This window comes from Ursus maritimus, unplaced genomic scaffold, assembly GCF_017311325.1.
Source record: "Ursus maritimus isolate PB19 unplaced genomic scaffold, ASM1731132v1 scaffold_67, whole genome shotgun sequence".
Lineage (NCBI taxonomy): Eukaryota > Metazoa > Chordata > Mammalia > Carnivora > Ursidae > Ursus > Ursus maritimus.
Window position 1 is genome coordinate 92664 of NW_024426852.1, and position 17579 is coordinate 110242.

General features: G+C 35.5%; 1 pseudogene; it reads left to right on the plus strand.

The window, feature by feature from the left end:
• Positions 1-370: 370 nt before the first annotated feature.
• On the plus strand, positions 371-3630 carry LOC103681020 (annotated as a pseudogene).
• The last annotated feature ends 13949 nt before the right edge of the window (positions 3631-17579 follow it).

Below are 17579 nucleotides of genomic sequence, written 5' to 3' on the forward strand. Positions count from 1 at the left end.
ATTTAAGTACACATTAAGTAACATCACCTTTTTTCCCTCTAACTTACTTGTAAATTCAATCCATGTGATAAATTATAATCAACATGTATGGATGCAAATTTTGAGGAGCAAAGAATGATCTGGGGAAACATCGGATTGTTTTACAGAAATGTGAATTCTGAAGGAATAATCTTTACTGCTCATACGTGGAATATTCAGGAGGGCTAACTGAATAGTGGGAATATTGATTATGATGTGAAATGAGAAAATAAATATAGACTTGGTTTGCTTGGCTTTTATACTCAGTCTTTTGTTACATAATTCATATATTGCTCTCCTCATAAAAATCTTTTATTTTCACATGCTGATTGGTAGATTTCAAAAGTCAGTGATGAGAAACTACACAGCAATAACAACTTTTATCCTGCTGGGACTGTCAGATGACCCACAACTGCAAACCCTGCTTTTTATCTTTCTACTTCTCACCTATATCTTGAGTGCGACAGGGAACCTGACTATTATCACCCTCACACTGGTAGACTCCCATCTTAAAACTCCTTAAAACTCCTATGTACTTTTTTCTCAGACATTTCTCCTTTCTTTCTCATTCACCACTGTCTCTATTCCTAGATTCCTGTACAGTATATCAAGTGGGGACAATACCATTACCTACAATGCTTGTGCAAGTCAATTATTTTTTATTATTATCTTTGGAGCAACAGAATTTTTTCTCCTGGCCACCATGTCCTATGATCGCTATGTTGCCATCTGTAAACCCCTGCATTACATGACCATCATGAACAATAGGGTGTGCACCTTATTCGTCCTGTGCTGTTGGGGTCTGGCTTGATGATCATTCTCCCACCCCTTAGCTTGGGCCTCCAGCTGGAATTCTGTGACTCCAATGCCATTGATCATTTTGGCTGTGACGCAGGTCCCCTCCTGAAGATCTCATGTTCAGATACGTGGGTAATAGAACAAATGGTTATCCTTGTGGCTGTATTTGCACTCGTTATCACCCTAGTGTGTGTACTCTGTCCTACACATACATCATCAGGACAATTCTGAGATTCCCTTCTGTTCAACAAAGAAAAAAAGGCCTTTTCTACCTGCTCGTCCCACATGATTATGGTTTCCATCACCTATGGCAGCTGCATCTTCATCTATATCAAGCCATCAGCAAAAGAAGAGGTAGCCATAAATAAAGGTGTTTTGGTGTCACTACTTCTGTTGCACCCCTGTCGAACCCCTTCATTTACACCTTGAGGAATAAGCAAGTGAAGCAAGCTTTTAATGATTTCATAAAGAAGATAACATTTCTCCCAAAGAACCTGAAGTTTTGACGAATCAGTATAAAATGAAAGAATAAAGTGCTCTAAATATTTAACTACAGCTTCTGACTTGTTTCATTGCTTTGTGCCTATAATCTAGTCATATTAACCCTTTCAAAGACATTTAATAATACATCCTAATCTCACCTTAATCAAACTCCTTTTTCTTTCAAACCAAACTCATTCACCCCACTGTAAAACTATAAAATATAATTCCAAGTAATTAAACTTATCTCCACTTCTGACTTAAGTCTTTTCTTCAATGTTCTAGGGAAGGAAGGAAAGTAGTAATATTTAAAACTATATAAATTCTGTAACAGACACATTACATAGTAACAAAACTAGTTTATTCCCCTAATCAAAGCCATCAAAATTAATATCATAATTGAAGACCCAAATACAATATAGAAAACAGCAACAACAAAGACGCATCAAAATAAACCAAATAAGGCATTCTAGGCTAATTAAAATAATGAAAACAACAAGTGGAAACAGATATTGAAGGGAATTTGGGAATAATCAGAACTGAACAGATGGAAACAGCTTCACAAACACTGATAAGACATATTAATTATTTACTTATATTTATGACAAAACGTCACTTCAAGGGCATACATTTAATTTAAAACAAATGTAAACAGGGGCACCTGGGTGGCTTAGTGCATTAAGCATCCGAATCTTAGTTTCAGCTCAGGTCATGATCTCATGGTGGTGAGATCCAGCCCTATGATGGGCTCCGTGTTCAGGGGGGATTCTGCTTGTTGATTCTCTCCCTTTGCCCTTCCCCCACTCACTCATGCTCTCTCTCTCAAATGAATAAATATTTAAAACATAAATAAATAAAAAATATAAAAACAAATGTAAACATTATGCCACTTAACATAGGTTACAAAATTAGAATAAATGCGTAAGAGCAAATTGGAACACCAAATTTTGAATGATGGTGAAATAAGACCATTAGTCACATCAACACAAAGCTAAGTGAATGATTTAAGAAGGTATCAAGGATACCTAACCAGTAGAAATAGGGAAAAATAAGGAAATACAAAACAGATAAATTTTAAATTTTAAAAGTGGGCTTAAGGAGGGCACATGATGTGATGAGCACTGGGTGTCACACACAACTGATAAATTATTGAGCACTACATCTGAAACTAATGATGTACTATAACTTGGCTAATTGCATTTAAATTAAAAAATAATAATTAATAATAAATAAAATAAAGGAAATTAATTATTTAATTAATTAATTAAAAATGGGCTTTGAAGCGCTCCAGCATGACTTAGATAAGTGGCCAACTCTTGATTTCAGCTCAGGTCATGATCTCAGGGTTGTGAGATCGAGCCCCACTTGGGACTCCTCACTGAGCAGGGAGTCTGCCTGAGATTCTCTCCTTCTCCTTCTCCCACCTCCTCTACCCCTTCTCCTGCTTGCCTTCTCTCTCTCAAATAAACAAATCTTTTCTAAAAAATCAATAAATATAAAAGTGGGCTTTAAAATAGCACCTAAACATCCTTTTTTTGTTTGTTTGTTTAAGATTTTATTTATTTATTCAAGAGAGAGAGGATAAATGGGAGGGAGGGGCAAAGAGAGAAGGAGAAGCAGACTCCCCTGCTGAGCAGGGAGCCCAACTCAGGGTTCCATTCCAGGACCCCAAAATCATGACCTGAGACAAATGCATACACTTAACCAACTAGGCACCCAGGCTCCCATCTTTTAAATTACTTCCATTAGCATGGCACCTGCGTGGCTCAGTCAGTTAAGCATCTGCCTTCAGCTTGGGTCATGGTCCCAGGGTCCTGGGATGGAGCCCCACATAGGGCTCCCTGCTCCGTGGGAGGCCTGCTTCTCCCTCTCCCTATGCCTGCCACTCTTCCTGCTTGTGCTCTCTCTCTCTCTGTCAAATAAATAAATACAAACTTTTAAAAAATTTTTTAATAAATAAATCATTTCTATTGGCATAATTTTGAAAATAAATACCCTGTTCCTCATGAAACTTTCATCCACTAGTTTTAGCACCTTTCTTACTCTTGCATCATCAAGACTATTCTAAAAGTCTCTTCAGTTCAGCAAAAGAAAAAAGCCTTTTCTACCTGCTCTTCTCACGTGATTGTTGTGTCCATCAGTTATGGTAGTTGTATATTCATGTACTTAAAGCCATCTGCAAATGAAAGAGTCACTTCAAGCAAAGGAGTCCCTGCGCTCAATACTTCAGTTGCCCCTATGTTGAATCCATTCATTTATACTCTCAGAAACCAGCTAGTTAAACAAGCCTTCAGAGATGTATTTAGTAAGATATTTTCTGCTTCGGATAAATAATACTGTCTGTTGAAATAATTATCATAAAAACATAAAAAGAACAGTGAATAAAAACTATTTTGATTCTTCCAGTTTAAGAATTGATCTTTGGGGCGCCTGGGTAGCGCAGTCGTTAAGCGTCTGCCTTCGGCTCAGGGCGTGATCCCAGCGTTCTGGGATCGAGCCCCACATCAGGCTCCTCTGCTATGAGCCTGCTTCTTCCTCTCCCACTCCCCCTGCTTGTGTTCCCTCTCTCTCTGGCTGTCTCTGTCAAATAAATAAATAAAATCTTTAAAAAAAAAAAAAAAGAATTGATCTTTAATATTTAATTATTTGGATCACTTCAGTTTACCTGAGCTTAGAAACTCTTTCCATTCTATACATTCCGACTTTAACTTTCTGTTCTTCAAAGTGAAACATTTCTCCGTAAGAAATATAAAATTACAAATTTTTTTCTAGACATGTTGCAGAATAAAATGAAAGGTTGAGATTGTATTATACAATGCAGGTGCTTGGAGAACTGTATTTGTTAAATAATTTAAATAAATGTACCATGTTTTATTTAGAAGCCATGTTCTTTAAAATTTTTTAGATAAATTGAATTTTGTCATTATTAAATATGTTTTAGATGCTCCGAGAGACCTTACACTTTAAAAGGATGATGTAAAGAAATATTTTGTAAAGTAATTTTTTGAAATGTCTATTGTCAGCACCGTAAGAAAGCATAGTTTTTGTCATACATTTCATTTGTGTGGTTTTTATTTTAGTATTTATGTTGGCTAAATTTTAATGTTGGCAGTAGAAGATAAAATGTGATTTAATACGCATGTAGTTGGTCTCACACAATCTTTTTAAAAAAATAAAAGTTTAATCTTGTAAACATGTCAATGAATCTATTGACTAAATGGGAGTACATGACGAATTTTATTAGGTTTTAATTCTGTACAAGTTTTTCATGGTAAATGATGTCAAATATAAATTTTTCTAAGTCAAATGACTTCTTTAATGAAAGAATTATGTTTTATTTTCTCCAGAACTAAGGTCACTCTAAGTGTCAGCTCTTAAGACACATAGATGCCACAGCTCTGTAATTCTCCTACTGTATATGCCAACTGGTGTGTAGCATAGTGGTGATTAAACTATTTGCTCAAGATTATCTTCCATACATGTCAGTGGTGTTTGTTTTTGTCTTTGTCTACAGTTACCATACATTTCTCTAGTCAGTATTCTTGAAAATACTTATTGATTACTTTTAATGAAATCATAACAAAAGTACTGTATAACTCAAAGTAGAACCCATAATTGATAATTGATTGATCTTGACAATTAACAGGACTATGGCTTGTATTTGTCAAAACTCATCAAATTGGATACTTAAGATTTGTCCATTTCTTCAGAAGTAAATTTTGTTTAAAATATTATGAAAAAATTGAGTTCTGGATATTTGCTTTATTTTTTCCAGTGATACAATGATCAATTCTGTAATTGCTTTGTGTACACTAGGCTTATTCAAGTGTGGCATTGAAGAAAATGATACTGAGGCTTCTCACTGTAGGGGAACCAAATTACACCCATTTCTTAAGCAACCTGAAGAGTTTATATTAGAATTGGAAGTATCAGTATGAATGTATTACACACACACACACACACACACACACACACACACACACACGAGTCTTCTGAGAGGGCTTGTAAGCAATAACACACCAACAGAACCAATGCCCACATTGGTTTTTACATATCATTAACTAAAAGGAACCTGGGATCCCTGGAGAAACGATAGCATTATTTTGAGCTGATCAAAGAAAGTTTAAGGGAGCTAAAATCACCTTGTTTTTGAGAAGTACTCGAAAAGTGAAGAGGACATATAAACAAAGTTCAGGATCCAATTAAAAGAAGTTCCCACTCACCATATTTGGGTAATTTGGATATCAAATAAATAATGATATTAATAAATTACAACTTCCTGAGTAAAATGAGTATCTTTGAATCAATATTGCTTTATAGTAAATGAATAATATATATGGGAAAAAAGAAAGACCATCTTTATAGTAAAATATACTTAAATACCAATATAGAAGTAATGATTAAGCTAGCAAATCATCAATGAATGCTGAAACTAGTGGATGAAAGTTTCATGAGGAACAAGATATTCATACGGTCTCAAAATATCTCCTAATAAATTACTATTATTACATGGAGAAAACAGTAGCTTTGCAGTCTACAGAGATTTGAAAGAGACCACCTTAGCCAAACAATCGGTTATCACCACCAGTGGGAAAACCAACATTATATGGCTCTTGAAAATGTGGACTAAGAAGAATCTATCATCACTTCTGTTTTATTCCTGCAAAAAAAAAACCCCAAACCTCAGTTTAACCTTGATTGAAAATGAGGTGAGCTTGAGTAGCATGCCTTCTTCAAAAATCTCAAGACAATAAGGGGAAATATAGGCTGAGGAGCTGTTCTAGATTAACTGAGCTAAACAGAAATGAGAACTAAGTGCAGTGTATAATCATGCATTATGCTGGATCTAGAGGGGATAGAAAGATGTAAAAGACATCACTTGGAAAAATTTATAAAATTTTAATATGGACTATGGATTAGATAATATATCAATAACAGATTTTCTAATATTGATCATTATACTTTGGTTATGTAACATAATGATCTTATTAGGAAATGTGCTCTGAAATAGATAAAGAGAAACAATGTCCAACTTATTATCAAATGGATTAGAAAGTATATATATATATATATATGCTTAGCAGAGGAGATTGAAAGGTGAGATGACAATACTATAAACATATATATATGTTTGTATATATAAGAATATATATAGAATATAAAGTGCATGCATGTATATATATAGAGAGAGAGAGAATGATGAAACAAATCATACAAAATGTAAACAAGTGTAACTAGATAAAGGGCATATGTAGGACTTTGTATTATTTTTTATTTTATTTTTTGTTTTTTGTCTTTGTTTTACTTTGTACTATATTTGGAACATGTCTTTAAGTTTAAATCACAAAAATGTTACAAAAACTGGCTTGGACTGAAACAATTATTTCAATATAATATGACTCATTGTGGATTTGCCTCACAAGGGGTCATGATAAAATATGGACTGCCCTAAAATTATCAAATCATTTCCTCATTTGAGAGTAGTTGATTTACAAATGACTAAAAGCTATTAAATGCCCTAATAATGGATTCATTTAGTTTCTAGAATTTCATGTTCATATGCAATGTTAGAATGTTATTAGTTTGTTGAAACCTAGTATTTGGTATTTATTAAGAAGCTTGCATTTTGCACAACATATGGATGATTATACCTGTGCTCAAACATTTTCATAACTTTAAGAAATGATGCTTTGTTTTCCATCTGTCAACATTATGATCTTACATTGATTGATGTTATCACTTATCATATTCTCTTTTTATTTTTTTCAGTCTTTATATTTTATTAATCCTAACATATTTATAGTTTTGGTTCTTCTGTCTTTTTTTAAATTTTTTTAATTATATTATGTTAGTCACCATACAGTACATCCCTGGTTTTTTATATAAAGTTTGATGATTCATTAGTTGCGTATAACACCCAGAGCACCATGTGAAACTATTATTAAATTCGCCCTTATTCCTTAAATCCCTTTTGGATTTTTGGGTAATTTTAAGAGCACATAATGATGATAATGGCATGTAGCAACAATATTTTAATTATAAGTTTCTTTTCTAAGACTTTCAGATATTAGGCATAAGAACACATTTCAAATAAAATATGATTCATTTATATTTCTACAGCTAATGTGATTTTCCTGGCTTAGAAAACAATGTATATGATCACCCCTCCAATTTTTTATGGCTCTCTAATAATATCACCAGCAATTTTAAATATTAGAAAGCACATCTAAATATTCTATGATTCACACAAAAATTTATAGGTGAATGTTCATAACAGCATTGTTCATAATAGTGCCCAAGTGGAAACAACCTAAATGTCCATCAGCTGATGAATGGATAAACACAGGTGGTATATCTATGCAATGGAATATTTTTTATCCACAAAAAAGAATGAAGTACTTTCTGATATTCAACAACATGCATAAAACTTGAATACATTACGCTAAGTAAAAGAAGCTAGTCACAAAAGGCAGCATATATTCTATGATTCCACTTACATGAAATATCTAGAATAGGCAAATCCTGGAGACAGAAAGCATATCAATGGTTGCCAGGGGCTGGAGGAAGGGAGTGACAGGGAATCACTGTTTGATAGGTATGAAGGTTTTTTCTGAGGTGATGACAATGCTATGAAAGTAGATAATGGTGATGATTGCACAACTGTGTGAATGTACGACTAGCTACTGAATTGCACACAGTGAAACAGTTAAAATGGTGCATTTTATGTTATGTAAATGTTACCTCAATAAAAAATGTAGTTCTGGAAAGGGATATAAAAAATTGCAGATTGGACTGGAAGACCTAATAGCCTTTAGAACCCTAACTTCAGGATAGCCAGCCTACTTTATGGAAATCCTTGTCTTGGGAGCAGAGGAGATTGAAAGGTGAGATGACATGATAGAATGTGTTAACTAACTAGCTTGCATAGCTGGTGTCCTTGGTGGCTGTGCTTTTTAGTTTACAGGAATCACAGGGAATCAAAGACAGACAGGGCTTATGTTCCAGTCACTGTGCTAGCTCTTCCTCCAGAAACACGGGGTGATAGGCTGCTAAGCAAAAAGCTGAAAAAAAATCAAATGTGAGCATCTAAACTGACTGATTTCCCATTCATCTCTGACAAACAAGCCACAGAGCAGCCAGAATTGAAACTAGCAGAGAGAAAGTGATGGAGGTACAAGAACATTGCATATAGACCATGTGCAAGAGAGTGAATGAACAGGAATGGTATAAGCCTGCATGAAATTAAATACAGTATTAGTAGATAAAACAACAAGATAAATTAGTTCTAAAAAAAGTTATAGTAAGCTTTAGATTTTAAATCTGACTCCATATCAAAATTATTTGCTCAGACATTATAAAGACATTTTCTTAATATGTTTATTTTCAATAAAATGTTAAATTAGAAGAGGAAAGGATTATCTAATAAGTAAATTCCCAGAGAAGGAAGAATTAAAATGAAATGTTACAGCTACCATAGCTATTTTAGGCAATTATCTTTTTTTTAAAAATATTTTTATTTATTTATTTTAAAGAGAGAGAGAGAGAGTGGCATGGTACTGGAACAAAACAGACACATAGATAAATGGAAAGAATAAAGAGCCCATAAATGGACCCTCAACTCTATGGTCAACTAATCTTTGACAAAGCAGGAAAAACTATCCAATGGAAGAAAGAGTCTTTTTGACAAATGGTGTTGGGAAAATGGGACAGCCACATGCAGAATAATGAAACCGGACCATTTCATTACACCATACACAAAAACAGACTCAAAATGAATGAAAGATGTAAATGTGAGACAGGAATCCATCAAAATCCTAGAGGAGAATATAGGCAGCAACCTCTTCCTCCTCGGATGCAGCAACTCCTTGCTAGACATGTCTCCAAAGGCAAAGGAAACAAAGGAAAAAAGAACTATTGGGAGTTCATCAAGACAAAAAGCTTCTGCACAGCAAATGAAAGAGTGGACAAAACCAAAAAACAACCAACAGAATGGGAGCTGATATTTTCAAATGACTTATCAGATAAAGGGCTAGTATCCAAAATCTATAAAGAACTTATCTAACTCAATACCCAAAGAACAAATAATCCAAGCAAGAAATAGACAGAAGATTATTATTCAACATAGTGCTAGAAGTCCTAGCAACAACAGACAACAAAAAAGAATAAAAGGTATTCAGATTGGCAAATAAGAAGTCAAACTCTCTCTTCGCAGATGACATGATACTTTATATGGAAAACGCAAAAGACTCCACGCCCAAAGTACTAGAACTCATACAATAATTCAATAATGTGGCAGGATACAAAATCAATGCTCAGAAATCAGTTGCAGTTCTATAGACGAACAATGAGACTGAAGAAAGAGAAATTAGGGAATCAATTCCATTCACAAGAATATCAAAAACCATAAGATATCTTGGAATAAACTTAACCAGAGAGGTAAAGGTTGTATACTCTAGAAACTACAGAACACTGATGAAAAGCATTGAAGAAGACACAAAAGGATGGATAAGCATTCCATGCTCATGGATCAGAAGAATAAACATAGTTAAAATGTGTATGCTATCCAGAGCAATCTCCACTTTCAACACCATCCTGATCAAAATACCAATGACATTATTCAAAGAGCTGGAACAAACAAGCCTAAAATTTGCGTGGAACCAGAAAAGACCCCAAATCACCAAGGAAATGTTGAAAAAGAAAAACAAAGCAGGGGCATCATGTTGTCTGATTTCAAGCTATACTACAAAGCTGTGATCACAAAGACAGCATGATACTGGCACAAAAACAGTCACATGGACCAATGGAACAGAATGCAGACTCCAGAAATGGACCCTCGACTCTATGGTCAACTAATCTTTGACAAAGCAGGAAAAAACATCCAGTGGAGAAAAAACAGTCTCTTCAATAAATGGTGCTGGGAAAATTGGACAGCTATATACAAAAGAATGAAACACGACCACTCTCTCACACCATACACAAAGATAAACTCCAAATGGGTGAAAGACCTTGATGTGAGACAGGAATCCATCAAAATCCTAGAAGAGAGCATAGGCAGCAACCTCTACGACATCGGCCACAGCAACTTCTTTCATGACATATCTCCAAAGGCAAGTGAAACAAAAGAAAAAATGAACTTTTGGGACTCCATCAAGAAAAAAACTTCTGCATAGCAAAGGAAACAGTCAACAAAACAAAGAGGCAACCCACAGAATGGGAGAAGATAGTTGCAAAGGACACTACAGATAAAAGATTGGTTACCAAGATCTATAGAGAACTTCTCAAACTCAATACATGAGAAACAAATAATCAAATCAAAAAATGGGCAGTAGATATGAACAGACACTTTTCCAATAAAGACATACAAATGGCTAACAGACACATGAAAAACTGTTCAACATCATTAGCCATCAGGGAAATTCAAATCAAAACCACATTTAGATAACACCTTACGCCAGTTAGAATAGCAAAAATTGACAAGGCAAGAAACAATAAATGTTGGAGAGGATGTGGAGGAAGGGGAACCCTCTTACACTGTTGGTGGGAATGCAAGTTGGTACAGCCACATTGGAAAACAGTGTGGTGGTCCCTCAAAAACTTAAAAATAGAGCTACATTTGACCCAGCAATTGCACTACTGGGTATTTACCTCAAAGACACAGACGTAGTGAAGAGAAGGGCCATATGCTCCCCAATGTTCATAGCAGTATTGTCCACAATGGCTAAATTGTGGAAGGAACTGAGATGCCCTTCAACAGATGACTGGATTAAGAAGCTGTGGTCCATATATACAATAGAATATTACTCAGCCATCAGAAAGAATGATTACCCAACATTTGCAGCAACATGGATGGGACTGGTGGAGATTATGCTAAGTGAAATAAGTCAAGCAAAGACAATTATCATATGGTTTCACTCACTTATGGAACATAAGAAATAGCAGGAAGATAGGTAGGAGAAGGAAGGGAAGACTGAATGGGGGGTAAACATAAGGTGAATGAACCATGAGAGACTATGGACACCGGGAAACAAACTGAGGGCTTCAGGGGGGGGATTGGGGGACGGGGATAAGCCGCTGGTGGGTATTAAGGAGGGCACATATTGCATGGTGCACTCAGTGTTATATGCAAATAATGAATCATGAAACATTACATCAAAAACTGAGGATATACTGTATGGTGACTAACATAACGTAATAAAAAATTATTATAAAAAATAAATAAAATAAAATATATATTGAAAAAAAGAAATGAAAATGAATAAATAAATAAATAAAATGCAGGAGAAACTAATTTGGAATAATTTGGTCTTTATTCTTTCTGGGAAGTTATGTTCTTTTTTTTTAATGTTTTTTTATTATATTATGTTAGTCACCATACAGTACATCCCCGGTTTCCGATGTAAAGTTCGATGATTCATTAGTTGCGTATAACACCCAGTGCACCATGCAATACGTGCCCTCCTTACTACCCATCACCAGTCTATCCCATTCCCCCACCCCCCTCCCCTCTGAGGCCCTCAGTTTGTTTCTCATAGTCCATAGTAGGGAATTTATGTTCATTTTGATCACTGAGAAGAGCTCAGATTCTTTCTCTCTTATTGCATGCAGATTGCATAAAATACCGAAGAAAATAATGAAAAATCACACAGCAATAACAACATTCATCTTATTAGGACTTACAGAAGATACACAGCTACAAGTTCTCCTTTTTATCTTTTTCTTTCTGACACATATTCTGAGCATAAATGGAACCCGACCATTATCAGTCTTACCTTGACAAATTCCCATCTTCGAATACCTATGTATTTTTTCCTTCAGAACTTCTCCTTGTTAGAAATCTCATTAAAAATGGTATGTATTCGCAGGTTCCTATACAACTTATCAACTGGAGACCGTACTATTACTTATAGGGCCTGTGCTAGCCAAATATCTTGTCGGGGATGTTGATAATGGGAGAGACTATGCATGTTAGGGGGCAGGACGTGACCTTTCTCACACCCCAATGTTTTACTTCATTGTCTTAACATATTTTTACTTATTTATGAATAAAAGAATAATTGCTGCTCAAATAAATGTGTGTGTTAAGGAAAAGATAAAACTATTATTGTCTTGATTTCTACAACTACTCAAGTGGCAATAGATAATATTTAAAATTTATTTCTCCTCCCATTTCTTTTTGCTTGTTTTTATATTTTATTGATATATAATTAACATACGACATTGTGTAAGTTTAATGTGTACAACATGTCCGATTGGAATATTTATATACTGCAATATGATTACCACTTTAACATTAGCTAACACCTTTCATGTCACGTAATTATCTTTTTTGTGTGTGTGGTGAGAACAAACTTGCAACTAGTAAGTAAAATAAATTCTGGACATTTAATGCACAGCATAGTAATTATAGACAATATACTATATAATAAACTTCAAAGTTGCTAAGAGACTATGTCTGCTCCCATTTCAGTATTTCCAATGCCCTCATCTAGCATGTCAGCTGGTCATAGAATCTTTCCAGATGGAGTGAACTTAATCTTCGTTCTTGACAAGTCTGTGATTTGTGTTGTTTCTGTGTTGGTTCTTTATCATCTATCATGGGTCATGAGATAATAAAGAGGTATCATAGACAATATCCTGAATTCTAGTTATAGTCTTCTCTGGTCCATAAATTGCTCTTGATAATCAGAATTATTTACCCCTGCCAGGATAATAACCTACTTCTATAACCATTGGTTCAACAGAGTGGCAAGCACAAATTGGACAGGTGGTAGTTTCAGCTTCTACTTCAATAGAACTATTGCTGTGTTGCCTAACAGATTCATTCTTCCCTTTGGAACCAAGATCTACATACCAGCAGAAAAAATTCATTGGCAGGTCAATAGGGGTACTATTTAAAAGACACAATACAATTTCCACAATTTGAGTCTCAGAGTTTTATATCCTGTTTTTGTTTCCCTTGACTCTGGCAACATAAGACATTCTCCAACAAATGGTGTTGGGAAAACTGGAGAGCAACATGTAAAAGAATGAAACTGGACCACCTTCTTATAGCATACACAAAAAATAAATTCAAAGTGGTTTCAGACATAAATAAGAGACAAAAAAACATCAAAATCTGAGAGGAAAACATAGGCAGTAATCTCTTGGACATTGGTCACAGCAACATCTTTCTAGATATGTTTCTGGAGTCAAGAGAAACAAAAGCAAAAATAAATGATTGGGCTTTCACCAAAATAAAAAGCTTGAGCACAGCGAAGGAAACAGTGGACAAAAGTAAAAGGCAACCCACAGAATGGGAGAAGATATTTGCAAATGACATATCTGACAAAGGGTTGGTATCTAAAATGTATAAAGAACTTATAAAACTCAACACCCAAAAAACAAATAATCCTGTTCAAAAATGGGCAGAAAACATGAATAGACATTTTTCCAAAGGAAACATACAGATGGCTAACAGACACATGAAAAGATGCTCAACATCACTCATCATCAAGGAAATACAAATCAAAACTACAATGAGATATCACCACACACCAGTCAGAATGGCTAAAATTAACACAGGAAATGACAGGTGTTGACAAGGATGCAGAGAAAGGGAAACCTTCTGCACTGTTCATGGTAATGCAAGCTGGTACAGCCACTCTGGAAAACAGTATGGGGGTTCTTCAAAAAGTTAAAAATAGAACTACCCTACAATCCCACAACTGCATACTAGGTATTTACCCAAAGGATACAAAAATACTAATTCAAAAGGATGCATGCACCCTTGTGCTTGTAACAGCATTATCAACAACTGCCAAATTATGGAAAGTGCTCAAGTGTCCATTGATAGATAAATGAATAAAGAAGATGTGGTTTACATATACTATGGAATATTACTGAGCCATCAAGAAGAATGATATGCCATTAGCAATGAAGTGGATAGAGCTAGAGAGTATTATGATAAGTGAAATAGGCAAGTCAGAGAAAGACAAATACCATATGATTTCACTCATATGTAGAACTTAAGAAACAAAACGAATGAACAAAGGGTGGGAGGGGGAAGAGAGGCAAACCTAGAAACAGACTCTTAACTATAGAGAACACACTGATGATTTCTGGAGGGGAAGTGGGTGGGGGCATGGGTTAAATATGTGATGGGGATTAAAGAGGGCACTTATTGTGATGAACACTTGTATGTATGTGATGAATCACTAAATTCTACACCTAAAACTAAAATCTGTATGTTAGCTAACTGGAATTTTCAAAAAAATTTTTTTTGAAGGAAGAAAAAAGAATAATACACCAAAGAACAGAAGTTTGAACATATATTTTATTTTTATTTTTATTTTTATTTTTATTTTTTTTAAAGATTTTATTTATTTATTTGACAGAGATAGAGACAGCCAGCGAGAGAGGGAACACAAGCAGGGGGAGTGGGAGAGGAAGAAACAGGCTCATAGCGGAAGAGCCTGACGTGGGGCTCGAAACCATAACGCCGGGACCACGCCCTGAGCCAAAGGCAGCCGCTTAACCGCTGTGCCACCCAGGCGCCCCTGAACATATTTTTTAAAGGCACATGAAATATTAACCAAGACAGTCCTATGCTAGGACATAAAACAAATCTCAATAAGCTTAAAAGGATTGAGTCTAATATAAATTATGTTTCCTGTGAACAACAGAAATATATATTTTTATTTGTTTTAAAGATTTTATTTAGTTGAGAGAGTAAGAGTGAGCAAGAAAGTGAGAAGGAGCAAGGGGAGTAGCAGAGGGAGAAGCAGACTCCCTGATGAGAAGGAAGCTCAACATGGAGCTGGATCCCAGGACTCCAGGATCATGACCTGAGCAGAAGGCAGACACTTAACCAACTAAGCCACCCAGGTCCCCCAAGAATTATATTAAGTTCGGTTAAAACAGGACTTCCAGAAAATCTCCAAATGTTGAGAAATTAACATACCTTGACCACACTTCAGCATGGGACAATGAAGAAACTTCCAAGGAAAGGGAAAATACTCTGAACGGGTTAACAATAAAGGACAGAAATAATGAAGACAACTAGAAATCAATTAAATAGAAATCAAATAAACAATAGATAAAAATCAGTGAACTGTAAAGCTAATTTTATGGCCATTTCGTAAAATTTGAATATAGCTGACACACAATGTTACATTAGTTTCAGGTATAGCATACGGATTCAAAACCTCTGCATATATTGTTCACCACAGTGTAACTACCATCTGTCAGCGTACCACACTATTAAGATATCATTGATTATATTCCCTATGCTGTGCCTTTCATTCCTGTACCTTATCCATTCCACAACTAGAGGCCTGTATCTTCTACTCTCCTTCACCCATTTTACCCATGCCCTCAACCCCCATCCCTACGGCAACCATCAGTCTGTTCTTTGTCTTTTTAGGTCTGCTTCTTATAAAGCTGAGTTTTAAAAAAAAGATCAATATAATCAATAAACTAATAGGGATAAAACAAATTACCCATTGTGCCAATTATCAAATTACATATTGTCTCTCAGCTTCAGATTCAACTCTTAATCTGTTATAATAAAAGGATGGATTTCTTTCAAGCATTTCAGATAGCAATATACTAAGACACTCAGTATCATAAGATAGTAAGCTTGCTCAGAGGAGAAAGGGTCATCTCTTGCTATGTTGGTTTGCAACCTGGCTGGCATACAGAGAGGGCCAGAAGAGACCAAAGAGGGAGGCCACTCCAGACTGAGAGGGGGCCATTTTATAAGCAAGGGAACTTACACAGGAGGTTTGTCTTGGGCAGCCACAAGAGGAGTAGATCCCTGCACCCACCTGCCAGAATCTTAACAGTTTATATAGAGCACTTGGGTTCAGCCTTATACTAGTCCAGATGGTCTCAACAACACTTTATTTTTTTAAGGATATTTCCTTGACATAGCTGCTAGTGTAGGAAAGATGGACAGACCATACATTCTCAGGACAGGGGAGGGGGTAAGGAGCCTTCAATTGCCAGAGTCCAGCTGGGTGTCAGCTGGCAGTCAAGTCCTCTCAGTGGCTTCCTCCAACATGCTAGTTCTGCCAGCTGCACCGTGTCAGAGGTGTGAGAGTGAGGAGACATATAACCCAGCCACTCACCAATTACACAGAGCCCTTCAGCAGCCTCACAGCCCTGCCCTGGCTGGCGATCACTATTTCTGTTCTTCCTGATGTGAAGACCTCCCACCCACAGTTACACTCCTCTGACCTCTGCACACCTTCATGTGCACCCACTGGCTAAGACTAGTCAGTGCCCAGAGGTTTTCTTTCCACCTTGCACAGGACTGTTGACTAGTTTAGGTCCAGGAAAACCTGTAAACTTCTCCCCACCCAGTGATGCAACTATACCTTCTGCAAAGAGATTTGAACCCGTCTTGGAGATCCGGTCCTCCTTCAAAACCATCCTTCCTTGTTAAATTCTCCCTGGGTCTTAGGGTATCTTCTAAAGTTCTCTTATAGCTTATGGTCACTTATTTATCACAGGTTAATGATTCTTGACATTAAACTACCACTGTTTAAATCACCATGTGGTTTCTGTCTCCTGACAGAACCCAGACACATACACCAATATAAAGAATGTACGATAAAAAAGCAATAAAGATCCTCTAGCTATTAGCAAATTAAAAAGGGAAGGCTATGAATAATGTTAAACCAACACACTTGACTAATTAGATGAAATGGAAAACTTATTTGAAAGATGTAAATTACAGATCTGACACATAAAGAAATAGAAAATTGGCATCACTTTATTTCTGTTTAGAAATTGAATCGATAAAAAAGCAATAAATATCCTCTAGCTATTAGCAAATTAAAAAGGGAAGGCTATGAATAATGTTAAACCAACACACTTGACTAATTAGATGAAATGGAAAACTTATTTGAAAGATGTAAATTACAGATCTGACACATAAAGAAATAGAAAATTGGCATCACTTTATTTCTGTTTAGAAATTGAATTAATACCTAAACGTCTTTTCACAAAGAAAATTCCAAGATTATGTTGCCTCACTGGTGAATACTATCAAAAGGATAAATAATCCAATCTTTCAGAGCACATGAGGAGAGAGTACTCTCTCACTCATTTTATGAAATCAACATAAATCTGATACTAATACCAGACAAAGAAATCACAAGAATAAAAGTATTGACCAGTATCCCTCATTATCACAGATGCAAATGTCCACAACAATATACCAGCAAACAATAATAACCACCTAAAAATGGTCAACAAAATTTATTAGATGCCTCATAAAGGAAGATACATGAACAGTGAAT